Source organism: Citrus sinensis, chromosome 1, assembly GCF_022201045.2.
Source record: "Citrus sinensis cultivar Valencia sweet orange chromosome 1, DVS_A1.0, whole genome shotgun sequence".
Lineage (NCBI taxonomy): Eukaryota > Viridiplantae > Streptophyta > Magnoliopsida > Sapindales > Rutaceae > Citrus > Citrus sinensis.
In genome coordinates, this window is record NC_068556.1 from 23,801,530 (window position 1) to 23,817,985 (window position 16,456).

Genomic DNA, 16,456 nt, shown 5'->3' on the forward strand with positions numbered 1-16,456 from the left:
TCACGCGCACTGCTCAAAAGTTAAAATTGATTAATGGGTATATTTCTTCGGAATTGAGTTGCTATCACTTTTATTTGTACATACATTTATATATATATGTTCACGGATATTACAACTTTGGAATACCGGGAGTCTAAATCTATACAATTAATTAATGCTATGTTCTAATAACACTACTCCAGCACTTGAGAGAGGGAAGATTGTTAAGTGTGAAAATCAAGTTGTAATTAAAATCACAACAATAATTGTCACTTATAAATTAACAAAAATACACTAGCAAGTGATCAAAATCGGCCGTGTTTTGAGTGATAACTAATTAAAATGCGGTGACTAATTGAGAACCTAGAAGTTTGATATTTTAAAACGTGCGGACCACTGTATTAATTCTAGAACTGTTTATCTCTTAAATAAAAAATTGATTAAAACTAGGAATAAGTCAACTCTTATATTGAAAGCTGCTATACGAATGAGTCCTTTGTCTATGATAGGCTAGTTATGTTGAGTTTCTTGTCCTTGATCATTGATTCTTGTGATGGTAAAATCTTTGAAGCATGTGAATGTTTAGGGTTGCTTGAAAAATAATCTCGTGACTAGCTACTAGATGAAACGTGAACTTTTGTCTGGTTAATTTACCTAAAAATTTAGAAAGTTAGAAAAAGAAAGATTTCTTTTTCTTCCCTTTTTTTTTTTTTTTTTTGGTTGTCTTTTTATCGACTTAATTTATTTTTCATCTTGTGATGAATTGTTAGAGCACTCTTTTTTTTTTTTAAACCAAAACTTAGCTGACAAAAATATATATCCAAAATTATGTAATTTCAAGTGAGTTTATTTTTATTTAAAAAAAAACAAATACAAAATTACGTCATTTTGAGTGTGTTTTTATTAATTAGTCTTTTATGGGGCTTAATTGTTAATTGTCAGGCTCGGTTTGTTTTTTTTTTTCAGACTTCACGTACGGTAGTTAACAATCATGAATGAAAATTACTTTCGTTAACTTAATTGTCAGACAAGACTTCACGTACGTATGTTAGTTAACTTCCTTTTTTTAAATGATTAAGACATTTAATTTGGATATGTTAGTTGATATAGATAAATATAAATGGAATATTTGATGTGTTAATTGTATCAATATAAATAGAACATCATTTTTTTTTTAGGAAAAAAAAAGTCAACTTTGATTTAAATTTAAATACAAGAGTTTAGGGGTGGGCATAAACCCACAACCCATGGGTTTATCCAAACTCAAACCAAATTAAATGGTTTGGGTTGGGTAAATCATTAAAATGGGTTAGATGTGGGTTTTATGTAGAAAACTATTTCATTATGGTTTGCGTATGGTTTACCCATGGGTTATGGATAAAACCCCAACACTTAAATGTTCAAATGAAATAAATGAAAACAAAATAAATTAACACAAATAAGTGAAAGACCACCATTAAATTTTTTACGGCGTGATCAATTATCAACAGTTTGAAAATGAAAATAACAGTAAAAATAAATTTAAATTAAATAAATATTGTTGTAAATAACATAAATTTTTTTTCTTATTTACAAAAATAATTCCTCCCACATGGAAAGATCATCATAGAAAGAGCAGGAGACTCTATTAATGATCAATAATAACTCGGTTTGGATTGGGTCCGATATGCTAGATGTCGAGTAATTTTTGGTTAATAATTGAATGTAATGCCCATATTAAGTATTAAAACAAGAAATATATATTTTGATATGAGTAGAAAAATTAATAATAAAATTTTTTCTTGTAATTATTTATTTTGTGAACATTTTCTTATAATAAATATTTTGTAATATTTTTAAAATTAAATGTAAAAAGTATAGGTAAAATATTTTATTATTTATCTTATAATAAATTTTTATTTGTCAATCAAGTTTTCTTATAATAATTTTTTTTATCATTTGACTAATAATTTTCTTATATATTTATTATAAGAAAATTTTCAAAAAATAAATAAGTATAAAAAAATTTTATTATTAATTTTTTTGTTCATATCAAAACAAATATTTCTTATTTTTAATGCTTTATTTTTTATTTAGTTTCTATTCATGTGATTTATTTAATTTAGAATAAATATAAATAAAAGAGTAGTAGAAAATAAGGGTAATATTGTAAACTTATATTATTAGAGGAGTTTTTGGCCATTATAAAAGCAGAAGGGGGAAAAATAATATATGTTGATTACTGTAGGGGGGAAACTGGCAATCTCCCTAAAATTAAACATATAAGTAGACAACATAACGCAAAACTACCAAAACGATAAATAAAAACAAATATTGCATAATTAAATAAATAACAAAGTGGCAAAATTTATTATTAGATTGTTAATGTCATGTTTGTGAAAGTTTATTATTAAAGTGTACGTTCTTATTTATTGAGAAATAATAATTTTTGTGATTAAACTTTATTTTGATTTTCTAGTATTCTTTAATTTAAGGATTAAGTTATTGTAAAATTTATAATTTTTATCCACTATATTTTTTATATTTTAATATCAATTTAATAATTAATAACAATTAATAATTATTATAATTTTGATATAATTAAATTTTATTAAAATAAAAATTATTTTGATAATAAAATTCAAACCAAACCCAAACCAAACTCAAATGGTTTGGTTTGGTTTGAGTTAAAAATATTTGGATTGGTTTGGGTTGGATCCAAATTTTTATGGTTTGGTTTGGGTTGACTTAAAATCTAACCCAAACCAACCCATGCCCACCCCTACAAGAGTTTGTTACCAACAGATTGTGAAAAGGAAATAATACCAACAATTACTCAAGATGCATCACGTGCTTACCACGACTTAATTGCATGAGTTCCCATTTACAGACTGTTATTATTAATAGTATTATATTTTTGGTATGATGCATGCTGCGTGCAGATGGTTTGATAAGTAATATTATCTGTTAGTTAATTAATTATCTAAGGTTTCTTTAATACTACACGTCGTGCTTTCATTAAAAAAAAAAAATTCTCATTATAAATCATTGGATATATATACACATTTAAAATTAGGGATTTGAACTTTTTTATCTAATAATTTATTTTGGGATAAAGCATCTAGAATGCTGAGTTTATACAGTTTCTTAAATAAGGATATAGTTTATCAATTAGAAACAAATAGATCCTTTACTCTTATGGAAAACGACTGGAATGCCCTTTTAAGTGTCAAGGCGTGTACGCTTACATTCTTAATGGTAAAAATATATATATATATATATATATATTATAAGGTTAACTGGTCATTTCAAAAAGGTTAGGGACTTATTTCATATAAATGGATAGACAATGATATTCTTTGAGAATATACATAACACGAGGTATCCAGATGTTATTATCCCTCTTACCCAGTTGTCTTGAGATTTCTTTTAATTTTTCAACTTGTCTATCTGTTCTAAATCAACCATGCATCTTTTTTTCAATGAAGAGATACGTTAGGGTAGAAGTCGCACCGGTTTTTTTTTTTTTTTTTTAATTTTTTAATACATATTAAATCAATAAATTCATATACAGCAGATGAATTCATATAAAGCAGATGCAAAAAAAGAAACTATCTATTAGGTGGATTTTCTATTCAAAATTTCAGCATCTTTGGACTTGGCATTTTTCGAACTACTTTATTTGTTAGATAAACAAACAAGACAAGTTAAAAGCTACTTAAGTATCCACCAACCAAAACTATGGTTCGCATCTTTGCTTTTTCTCCATTTCTACGTCAAATATGATGATCAACATCGGCGAAAGATATTTTCGGTTCATATGGATTCCACTAAAACTAATGTCTGATTAGGGCAGATTCTCCTTTAATCTCTAATAGGAAAAAAAAGTTTTTTTTTTTTTTTTTTCATTTTCTCTAGCAAAGTTACATTCAACCCTAGCATAAATCTAAAGAATATAGCAAAGATGAATTCATCACACAAACTTTTTCTTCTCAAAAGTGAATTCCATATATAGCCTAAAACAAAGTATGTACCGACATTTTAAAACCTTAAAGCTTCAGTTTATAGTACAAGGAAACTAATAAAGCTAATATACCCATCATGCTAAATAAATTCGTTATGTGTATGCAGTTTAGAAACCCATCATGGTTACATCATAATCTTGAATAATAGAATTCGGCAAAATAGAATTTAATTTTCGTATAACGTACAACTTGTATAAACCTAGACGCTTTCTCAGGAGAAATTATTAACAACCACTCTGCAGCGACCCATCAATCATCAGTTACTTTTTTATCTGAAAGTTTGAAACGCAAGTGCATCCATTGGTCAGCAACACAGTTTCATGCTTTCTCTCTTACGTGGGACCTTAAACGCAGGAAAACAAATTAAAACATTTATGAATTTTATGTCAGCTTCCTACACATGTTTTCTCCATGATTTAATTATCAATCTTAATTTCTTTCAATTAGCTCAGCGAAACTTCATATGTTTATCTTCTATGGTTATCATATAACAATTTTCTTGAGCCGGAGTCCATACCTTTTAAATTGCATAGTAAATAGCCTCCAGGAGATTTAACAAGCGGTTTCAAATAATTTTCATCCGAATTCAAATTATAGAGATAAGAGGTTAAAAAAATTGATTTAACACTTTATCCACCCTCATATCTATTCAAAAACTATAAAAAAAAAAAAACATTAAATAACATAAATTAGGTGAAACAATGTTGAGATATGACTTTTCCAATCGAAAGAAATTTAGAACAGATAAAAGTCTAAAGTAAATTTTAACCAATTTTTATTTAAATCTTATTATCGGACCCTTACAAGTTTGTTGCTTCTATGTTATGGCTTCCATTAAATCAAAATTCTAATTTCCCACTGACTCTGTAAAAACCAACTTTATTTACCAGAATCTAGAAAATTAATAGAAGAATTGAAACTTCAGCAACCAATGGTGTTTTCCCTGTCAGGTTCATTGTTTCTATATCATAGCTTTCGTCATTAAAATTCTAATTTCGCCATTGACTGCGTATAGATCAAATTTCCATTTTAAAATTTTCAATATTGAGCAAAGAATCGAATCTTCTTTGTAACCAATGGTTAGTATATTAATTATGTCGCTTTTGAGGAATTGAAAGATGGGTTTGTTCATTGATTTTGCATCAAAAGGTTGTCCTGCTGTTAGCTTGTGACCATTTGCAACCAACGCCAACTCTTTCTTTCTTTCTGATATTTTTATATATCCAATTATCTTTTTTCAAAATGTTGACACGATTTTCATGGACGTTCATGCACGCTTGTGGGGTTTGTTCCATACGTTAATTTTGATGTCAATTTGCATGGAAAGAAGATGACTGGTTGGAGATGTGGCCAAAGCCAAGCCGGGGCCCGAAACAAGCCTAACTACATACGTGTATACGGATATATCATATATGGGATAATAACAGTGAGATCCCCAAAGGTTTTTAATTTACACAAATAACGACCTTGCTTATCATTTTATATCCAATATGTCCCTTACTTCTTGTAATGAAAATTTCTTGAAAAAATAAAAAATGCCTCTCTCGTTTTAAGTTATATATATATAATCTTTCATTGAAGGAAAAAAAAAACTATGATATATATTTTTCAACAGATTTCATTTAAAGCCATTTGACATTTATGTTTTGAATAATGAAATTATTGTATTCAATAACTTCAAAGTACATTTAATTTTATCATTTAATGAATGAATGGTACATCACTTGACACAAAAGCTCTTAAAATCACTTGTATAACATAAAATTACCAACAAAAAAATACAAATGCAGACACATTATAAGCGTAACTTCATCATTTCAAAAGGAATTACAACTTTTTTTTTTGGAAAGTGAATTAGGACCTGTTTTATGTAAACAGACAAACTATGGCCTCATTTGTGACAATGTCGAAAATTAGGGATCCACATGCTATTATCCAATACATATTATGAGATATTGAGATATATGCGCGTTGTGGATAATGTGGGACCAGTGCCTGCTTGATCCCACGTATACCCTATCGCGGGAGATCTGGCCAAACGATGACCCAAAATAAGCCCAACCGTATGCATCTTGACATCTGGGGGCAATAACTTCTAAGTCCCTGATTTCTTTTGTTTTCACAACTAAGGAATAGTTTGTCAATTTGTGTCAAGTGGAATATGTTCAGACACTGCAGTTACCTCGTCACATCAACGTACAAACTACAAACGGAGCTTTACGTCCTTTGCATAAATGTAATAGTTTACGGACTCGTATGTTATTATCCCATAAATATATTATATATTAATATATATCATGGATACTGTGTGGCCTACATACACTTGAACAGTTGAACCCACATAAATTCTATCTGTTAAAAGAATCTGGGACACAAGTTTGGATGAGACTGAAAAATATTATCGGAAAGATCAAATTTGGATGAGATTGAAAAATATTATCAGAAAAATTATCTCCATACGGATCATGGATGACACTAGCCTCTGTGGAAGATAGAGCTTCGTGCGTCTAAGCTGATACGGCAATGGCGTCAAGAGATATCCTTCTTTCCATATTTACATTCTTATCCTTAAAATTAAAATACTATAAATTGACGCATAATATTATACATGATGGCGAATGATAATCCTGCCAACTGGCAACTAATGAAATTTAAAGCTCCTCTTCCTTAACTTATAGGAAATCGTTATTAGTTCATTTCTTTTTCATTTTTCCATTAAATAAAGCAAGATGATGCTTTATGGGTCAAACTTGGATTATTCATATTGAAAAAGCATCAGAATTTGTGTCTAAAGTACTTTATTTAATATGGATAAGATAAAATTCTCTTTTTATCTTAAACCTTTCTATTAATAAGTACGTAAGTGTGATTAGCAGTTAGTAAAAGAAAAATAAATAGATATGTGTTAAAAAAATCTTTAGAAAGCTAATTAATAAACTTATATCAGGAGTACTCAGATCAGGAGAGAATTCTATCCATATAAGAAGATGATTTTAATTCTCAACTATACGAACATGACGTTCATCATTGAAGAGACAATTTATAGCCATCTCGATCGTACATAACATTTTCCTCCAAGAATAGTTATACAAGCAATTAATGATTTTGGTAGCGAAAATCTTTGTAATACAACGTCAACACTCCAAAGCAATTATTGCATTACTCAAAACGAAACATCAAGAATCAATCCGTTATCCTTACGTTAATCGTTCGAAGGGATTTATAATCTCATGTTGTACGTAATCAATTAACTGATGGGCAGCTACGGATATAGTTTTGGATTTGCTTTGCTTTGTCATAAAGGGTGCAATCGATTTCGATCTCTTTTTCGCTGCTTCCTGACTCTCATAGAGATCAGTTCAAATTCAACGTTGATTTCACATTGTGCTGATTAAAATAAAAGACAACGACTACTAAACAAAAGCGTATAAATTCTTCATCGAATCTTAATTTTTTAAAAGTCTAACAAAATTCGAATCAAAGATATAAAATTACTCCTTATAATAATATATCTGAGTAAGCAACCCTTAATTTAATGCTTCACGCTTCTCATTTCTCTTCATAATATTCGATTCTGATTGATTCTCTATAAACCAATATTTATTCTTGAAAGATCAACGGTTCATTTACAAAAAGGTTTTCCAAGAACTAGAATTATTATTTTTTTAGATAAATTAAGAGTTCACAATCCTTCGCTACAATTATTCTTTTTGAAAAAATAAAGAATGAGCAAGTACAAAATTTCATATAAATATTCTAATATCTACAGATTGCATCTTATAAAAATGACAGAAATAATGGTTTTACTCAATAAATTGGATGATTGTTAAGTAAACACACTCAATCAATATTGAAAAGGCGTAGGTCCTGTTTATTATTAAGGTACTGTGAAAAAAATTATAAATATGAAATAAAAGTTAATAGTACATAGTCAATATAATTTTTAAATAATAATTTCGATAAAATTAATAAAAATATAATAATTTTTTATCATACAAGTGTAAAATTGAATCAACTAAGCTTTTAAGTTATATGTACTAATGTTTACTAAATACTTAGTATTGTAGCTTTATAGCTGTCTAACTTCAATCATCAAACAAGATCGTATTAAGATTTAGGTCCCTAATGTTGAAATAATTAACCGACATTTCAATATTTATCAGCCCACTCTTTTAAGAGCGTCACCAAAAGTTTCTTTAAATAAGATTATACTACTTATTTGAAAAGCCACATAAGTATTTAAAACTCTAAAAGACACTCTAATTATGCTTTTTCAAATAAGAAATACTTATCTCTCTTCAATTTTGTGGAGTGCTTACTGCTTCTTTAATTTATATTTTATTACTTTTATTGGACAGAGAGAGAAGTGCTTTAATTACTATTTATTTTTCCTTAAAAATTTAGTATTTGATTAAAATAACATTAACTTTTTTCTATTTGAAGAGACTTTTAGAGGATAACATATTTTTTCAGTCTTTTATTTGTGATATAAATAAGTAAATAAATATTTGAAGAGTAAAATTAGTAGAGTCTTTTTGTTAGGGATGAATGAGGGTGGGGAGGCCTAACCTATTTCCCACCTAATTAAAATTTTCACTTCCATTCCCCATCTCATCCCCCAATAAATTTAGTGGGGTGAACATCGGGAATCCTCATTTACTTATTTTATAGAAGGTATGAATAAATAATTTTAATAAATAAAAAATTAGAGACTTAAATAAAATTATTAGCATATTATAAAGTATTTAAATTATTTTAAAAAATCTTTAAAAGTTAAAATAAGTTATTCAAAATTTATCCTATTTGGTGTAGGGTTTCATGGAGTTTGAAACTTGTGAGGATTTTACTATTCCTTACTTTTAGTGATGCTAACTGCTAACATTTAAAAAAAAAAAAAACCCAACACTATTGGGTCAAGAATGTTTAGGGGCCAGTCGATCCCAACCACTCTACTCTCTCTCGTTATGAGTTTTCTCTGAAAACTTACAGCGATGAGAGGAAAAATAGAGGCGTCATGGCTCATTTAAGTCACTCTAATGTGGGTGGGTTTTCTTCTTATTGTTTTTATCACTTTCATTATTTAATGGTTACGGGATTTAGGTCAGTCTATCTGTGGAAAACTGTTGAGCAGTTGGTGAAATTCTCTTTCAAAAGTCAGCTCCTTAAAGGCTCTCAGCTCCAAGCTAATCCTATCTAGCCTGCAAGTCTGAGTGGTAGTGAGGATGGACCCAGAGGAACTAATTAGAAGATGTAGAGCGATAAAGTTGAGTGATGAAGAGGAAGGAAGAGTTTCTTTCAAGAGTCAAATGAAGCCCACAGGGGAAAAAATAGTTGCGGGGTGTTTGATTGGGAAAGTCCTGCATACGAGGGGAGTCAGTATTGAGGGGTTGAAGTCTGTTATGCAAAGGGTATGGAGAACCTCACGCGAAGTAAAGATAGAAGGTCTGGGTGATAATGTGTTCATGTTTAAGTTTGGAACTGAGGCGGATAAAAGAAGCATATTAATGAGTGGCCCTTGGCATTTTGACAGAGCACTCATTGTGCTCACCGAACCAGCTGGAATTGGTGATGTAAAGAAGCAGAAATTCAATCACGTATCTTTCTGGGTGCAGATACACGATGTCCCCATCATGTGTATGTCAAAGGAGATGGCCTTGGAGCTAGGGAATGTCATTGGAAAAGTTGAAGAAATTGAAACAAATGCAACAGGGGAATGCTTTAGACAATTTTTGAGGTTGAGAATTTTTGTGGATGTCACGAAGCCTTTGAAGAAATTAATTGAGCTAGAACAAGAAGGGGAGGATGAGGAAGACATTCCTATGCAAGTCATGTACGAAAGACTGCCGGATTTTTGCTTCTGTTGCGGGCGAATAGGCCACCAATATTGAGAATGTGTCCACTATAAATCTCAGTCTAAGGATGAAATGTCGTATGGTCCATGGCTTAAAGCACTCACAATTACTGAGAAATTGAAACAGGGTAGAAGGAAAGATATATGGGATTCGGATATCAGAAACAATCATCAAAATGCTTCAGATTCAATAAAAATGGCTGGAGAAAATGATATGATGGAAAAAGACCAACAGAATGGAGGGGTTCATGAAACAGAATACGGACTCAATAGGCCCGAATGGGATTCGGGTATCGGATTATGGAGTGGAACGAGGAGCGTGGATCAATTGGGGATTGGAAAACAATTAATGAAGGAGGCAATAAAGACTGCAGAGCCAGCGGCCAGCCGTAATGTCAGTAAAAATCAAGCAGAGGGAGGTGCAATGCTGTGGGAGATGGACAAGGAGGTGGGAACTATAGATGGAAAAGAAAAAGAGTGGGAAGTGAACCTCCAACATAACAAGTCAATAAAAATGCAAAATGTGGGCTTAACGAGAGCGGGAAAAGGGGAGCGAAAAGAAAATGTAAGAAAAGGCAGTATAGAAGGGGGGGACCACAAGCTAAACATGAATACGTGTTCACACCAAATGGAATCAGAAGTGGAGAATGGAGAGAATAGGCTCAGAATGGATAAACCAAAGCCCAAGAAAAAGAAGTGGAAATTTCAAGCCCGCAACGTGGAAGGGAATATGGAAACAAATGAAGAAGTTATGGGATTAAAAAGGTTGAGTAGCATAATGAACTGGGAAAGCCCAAAACCAAAAAAGTGCAAAGGGAACAGCCCACAAATAATGGGGAGCAACCAACGGCCTGGAAAAGCCTTGGCAATAGAGGGGCTCAGCTTTGAAAATGTGGAGGAGGAAGACAGGGGGGATTTTGAGAATGCTGGAAATGAGAAATCAGCGGTGGCTGGGAAACAGCCTCGCCGACAACCATGAAAATTGTTAGCTGGAACGTTCGGGGGTTGGGAAATGACCGAACGTTCCGAGAAGCCCAGCAACTTTTGCGTAAGCATAGGCCTGAAATTATGTTCCTCTGTGAAATTAAATTGAAGGTTAAGCAAATGCAAGAGAAAGCAAAAAAGTTGAGGTATCAAAACTGTTTCGCAGTTAATAGAGAGGGTCTGGGGGGCGGTTTGGCTTTATTGTAGAATGAAGAGGTTACAGTTGATATCAAGTCGTACAGTAAACACCATGTCGATGCTATGGTGCATAGTGAAAATGGAAGCTACTGGAGGTGCACGGGCGTTTACGGACATCCAGAATCCAACAAAAAAAAACACCTGAGAGCTGCTGAGAAGGTTAGCAAAGTTGTCTTCATTACCATGGCTGTGCTTTGGAGATTTTAATAAGTGTTAAGCTTAAATGAGAAGATTGGGGGAAAGCAGAAACGAGTAAATGAGGTGAATGAGTTTAGGAGAGCAATGAGGGAATGTGATTTGAGGGATTTGGGAAGTAGCGGATACCCCTTCACTTGGTCAAATTGGAGGTTTGGGCCTCACATAAACGAAGAGAAACTCGATAGATTCTTGTGCAACAGAAAATGGGGAAGCTTTTATCAGGAAAAGGTAGCTTCGAATTTGACTTCGTGGAGTTCGGACCATATCCTGATTATGATGGAAGTGCTGGAGAAAGGCAGAGGCAAGGGCTACTTGAAGAGAACGTATTCTAGGCTCCATTACGAAGATATATGGAGTCCGTACGAGAAGTGCAAGACAATTGTGAAGCATGAATGGAAGGAGCAGTGTTGCTGGAAGAGTAGCAACCCGGTTGAAATCTTCATGAAAATATCGAAAAAAAACCTTGGCTGAGCTGAAAATTTGGAGTAATGGAGAATTTAATGGAAGGAAAAAGAAGCTGGAGAAACTTGTAAACAAGCTGGAAAGCATGAAAAAAGATTACTGTCATTTTGAAAGTGGAGATGAATTAAAACGAGTTGAAAATCAGATAGACAATATTCTAGCTGATGAAGAAATTTTTTGGAAGCAAAGATCGAGAGCAGATTGGCTGAAAGAGGGTGATAGGAACACAAAATACTTCCATACAAAGGCTTCGGCTAGGAGGAAAAAAAACATAATCCATGGCATTGAAGACGAAAATGGTGATTGGACTGAAGATGCCGAGGTAGTGGAAAGGCTTTTTGGCGAATATTTTACAAATATTTTCACCACATCAAGCCCATCTTCAACCCAGCTGAATGCATCTCTTGAAGCTATGCCAGTCAAAGTTTCAGGGGAGATGAATAGTCAATTAAACCAACTATTCACGAAGGAGGAGATAGTTGAAGCTCTCGCTCAAATGTGCCCCACGAAGGCACCAGGTCCAGATGGTCTTCCGGCGGCTTTTTTCCAGAAGCATTGGAGCTCTGTCAATGAGGGGGTGGTTTCAACATGTCTACACATCTTAAATGAGGGAGGTAATCTTACCCCTTTGAACCACACTTTTATTGCTTTAGTCCCGAAAATGTCAAAGCCTAGGAAAGTGACAGAGTTCAGACCAATTAGTCTTTGTAATGTCATTTGCAGAATTGTTGCAAAAACAATAGCAAATAGACTCAAAACAGTTCTGAATGATATTATATCTCCCAATCAAAGTGCTTTTGTTCCTAATAGGCTTATAACTGATAACATAATCATAGGATATGAGTGTCTGAACACAATTAGACAGAGCCGAGAGAGCCGAAATGGATTGATAGCTCTGAAATTAGATATTAGTAAGGCCTATGATAGGGTGGAGTGGAGTTTTGTTAAAGGAACAATGCCAAAGCTAGGCTTTTCGGTGAGGTGGGTGAATTTGGTTATGAATAGCATATCCACAGCTAGCTTTTCAGTCTTGATAAATGGAGTGGCAAAAGGTCTTATCCATCCTCAACGTGGATTAAGACAAGGATGCCCGCTTTCGCCATACCTGTTCATAATGTGTGCTGAAGTTTTCTCAAGTTTGCTAGTAAGAGCAGAAGGTCAAAACCTTCTTCACGATTTGAAATTCAGTAAAGAGATTTCGGTCACTCATCTTTTGTTCGCAGATGACAGCCAAGTGTTCACAAGAGCTTCAAATGCTGAGTGCAGAGAGCTAAAGAAAGTTTTTGACTGTTACACTGCAGCCTCAGGGCAGATTTTCAATTATGAAAAGTCCTCCATGTTTTTCAGTTCTAGCACAAGTCAGCAGCTGAGGGAGGAAATAAGCAGCATTTTTGATTTGGCTGTAGTGTCCAAGCATGAGAAATATCTTGGACTTCTTTCTATGGTGGGGAGAGCAAAAATCAGTTTCTTTAACGACATAAAGCTACGAGTGTTGAGCAAATTATCAAGCTGGTAGAGTAAATGCTTTTCCAGCGGGGGGAAGGAAGTTCTTATAAAAGCGGTGGCTCAAGCGGTGCCCGCTTATGCGATGAGTGTATTCAAAATCCCTCAAACCCTCTGCGACGACATGGAAAAGGCTATAGCCAGATTTTGGTGGGGTTCTACTGGAGGAAAAAGGAGCATTCACTGGTCTAGTTGGAAAAGGCTGTGCCAAGCAAAAACAAAGGGAGGGCTGGGATTTATAGACCTATCTTGTTTTAATCAAGCTTTAATAGCAAAACAAGAATGGAGAATTCTTCACAATCCTGATTCTTTAATGGCGAAAATTCTGAAAGCTAAATATTTCAAAGGTGCTGGATTTATGGATGCTAAGTTGGGGTCTAACCCCTCCTTCGTTTGGAGAAGCATTCTCTGGGGAAGATATCTGCTAAAAGAGGGATTGAGGTAGAGGATTGGGAACGGGAAGCAAATCTCTGTGCACAGCAGAAATTGGATACAGAAAAGTGTCTTCAGTCTAGTCCCTTGGTCAAACCTTCATCCTGAAGCTGTTGTGGCTGATCTGATAAAGGATGGCAAGCAATGGAATGGAGATCTAATAGCTCAAAGTTTCTCAAAGGACACTTCAGCAGAAATCTTAAGACTACCTCTAGCAAGAATTCCTCAACCAAATACTCTGATATGGCAGTTTGACAAGTATGGGAAATACTCATTTAAGAGTGGTTACCAAATAGCTGTGAAGGAAAAATTCAAAGAAGTCCCATGTTGTTCTGATAGCTCCAAATCACGATGGGATGTCTTTTGGTCCAATGAGCTTCCTAAAAAGGTGAAAATATTTATGTGGAGGGCTGTCAAAAATCTGCTGCCAACAGCGAGTAACTTATGGAAAAGGAAAATTGTGGTGGAGCTAGTGTGCGTAAGGTGTGGGTGTAGGAGAGAAGATGTGGCCCATGCTTTGCTGGAATGTAAGGCTGCTAGAAGGGTTTGGAAAAAGACAGAATTTTACGAAGATATTAAGATGATGGCTCAACAAGATATCTTAAGCATGATCCAAGAAGTAGCCTTGAAAAGAAGCAAAGAGGGCATGGAGATGGTAGCTGCAATCTGTTGGGCTATTTGGCATTCAAGAAATCTCCACATTTTTTAGGGGAAACAAGAGGACCCCCTATTACCAATTGCAAGAGCAGAAGCCATAGTGGAATCCTACAAGAGGATAAAATGCTCGAATGATCAAGCTGCCTTAAAGGCTCCCAGGAAAAAGATTCAGGCTTGGATGGCCCCCCCAGAAGGTTGGTACAAAGTGAATGTGGATGCTGCAATAAATACTTCAGCCCAGCAGGCGGGTCTGGGGGTAGTGATCAGGAATTCCAGGGGGAAGATCATAGCTGCAGCTGTTAAGCGAGTTCTCTATAGGGGTTCTGTGATGGATATAGAGGCTGAGGCTATCCTCTTTGGTATTCAAAATGCTTTTCAAGTAAACTGCAGGCCTATGATTATCGAATCAGATTCATCAGAGGTGGTGGAGCTTTCTATCAACAGAAAGGGTAGCTTAGCAGAGATAGCCTGGACAATTGCTGACATTCAGTTGTTTTTAAAGAACCAAGATCCCTCAAGAATTCAATATGTCCCGAGAGCTTGTAATGCTTTAGCTGATTCATTAGCTAAATTAGCTTTAAGTTTTGAAAGACCTGCTCTGTGGCTGGAAAATTTTCCAGAAAATGTTTTGTTGTTGTTTTCAAAGTCAGTTTAATGAAAAGCTTTACTTTCCCTTCAAAAAAAAAAAAAAAGAATGTTTAGGGGCCGACATGATAAAAATTAAAATCACAAGTCCAAGATCGAATCAACACCAACCTATTGCATTAAGGAAGGCCCAACCTACTTCCAACTTTTTGCATTAAAGATTGTTCCTTAACATAAATTTCGAATTGGAGTCGAAACTCACGACGACTTATTGGATGAGGAGTCCTGATGAAAACATTCCTATAGACTCTTCTCTGTCCTTTCATTCGAAGAATTAAAATCTTATTTCTGAATGTTTCCCCAACAACAAATTAAGCCCTAGAAATGCATTACATTTAATCCTGAAAATAAAATAGTTCAGCTTACACGTTATAACCCGGAAATCAAACAAAAATTTTGACTAGAAAAAGTATTACAATTGTAATAATAAGTTATCATTCTCTCAATAAAATTAAAAAACTGAAGACGTAACTATGATTAATAATAGAACAACAAAATGGCACTTAAAAATTAATCTGGGAAAAAAAATCTGGTTTAAAAACAACTCATAAGCGCAAGTTTCATGGAAGACATTGGAGCAGCAGACCGTCTGAGCATTCCATTAAAATTCCCCTTTAAACACACTGAATAAGAACTTCAATAGTCGCTGCAAGCGACGATATATGAACATGAACATACAAAAGAATGAGGCCAGCACTCCTGGAAATCTTCTCATAATTGCAGCCAGCAGGAAATTTCTCTTTTTTCACCGTCACAAAAGCATCGTAATCATCATCAGCATCGACCTCAGGATACAAATCTTGATCATCATCATCCATAAGCTCACGAAGATGACCATCTTCTGAAGTAAGATCAACGATCTTGCTTAATTCTGTCTGCTAGTAAATCAGGCTCGATCGGGTGGAAATTGGTAGTGAGAAAAGACGAGTAGAATTAATGAGGCGGAAAATAATTTGTGTGTAACTGTAAATCCTGAAGTAAAATCTAACATCACTTTCTTCCTACGAAATCATCTCGACGTTATCAAGTAAAATCTTTTTTTTTTTTTTTTTACATTTTAAGATTATTTTTAGTTGCAAATTGAAGACGGTTGGAAATTATCTTGATGTTAAACCTGAAGATTTCTCATGTCATCCAATCCATTACAGCATTTCCTTCAAAATAAATTATCGAATCACATAACATGTACTGAACAATAGTTCAAAATAAAATCATGGGCCCAAAGTCCAAATCCAATGCCAAGTTCTTGCACTCAAAGAGCCCCATAACGTGTACTGAACAATAGTTATTGAATCACATATCTTTGTCTCTAATGAAAATCGGAACGAAAGGTGAAAATGGAAGACACGTCTATATAGAAACAAAACAAATGATATAATTTGTAACGAAAGGGGAAAAGGGGAGACGTGTCTTATAAAAACAAAACAATTGATATAATTTCTAGATAATTTTTTTTTAAATGATTTTGTCTATTTTAATACATAGATCCTTGCTTAAAAAAAAAAAAAAAAAAAACTACTGTGACATATTCTAAGAATAGGCG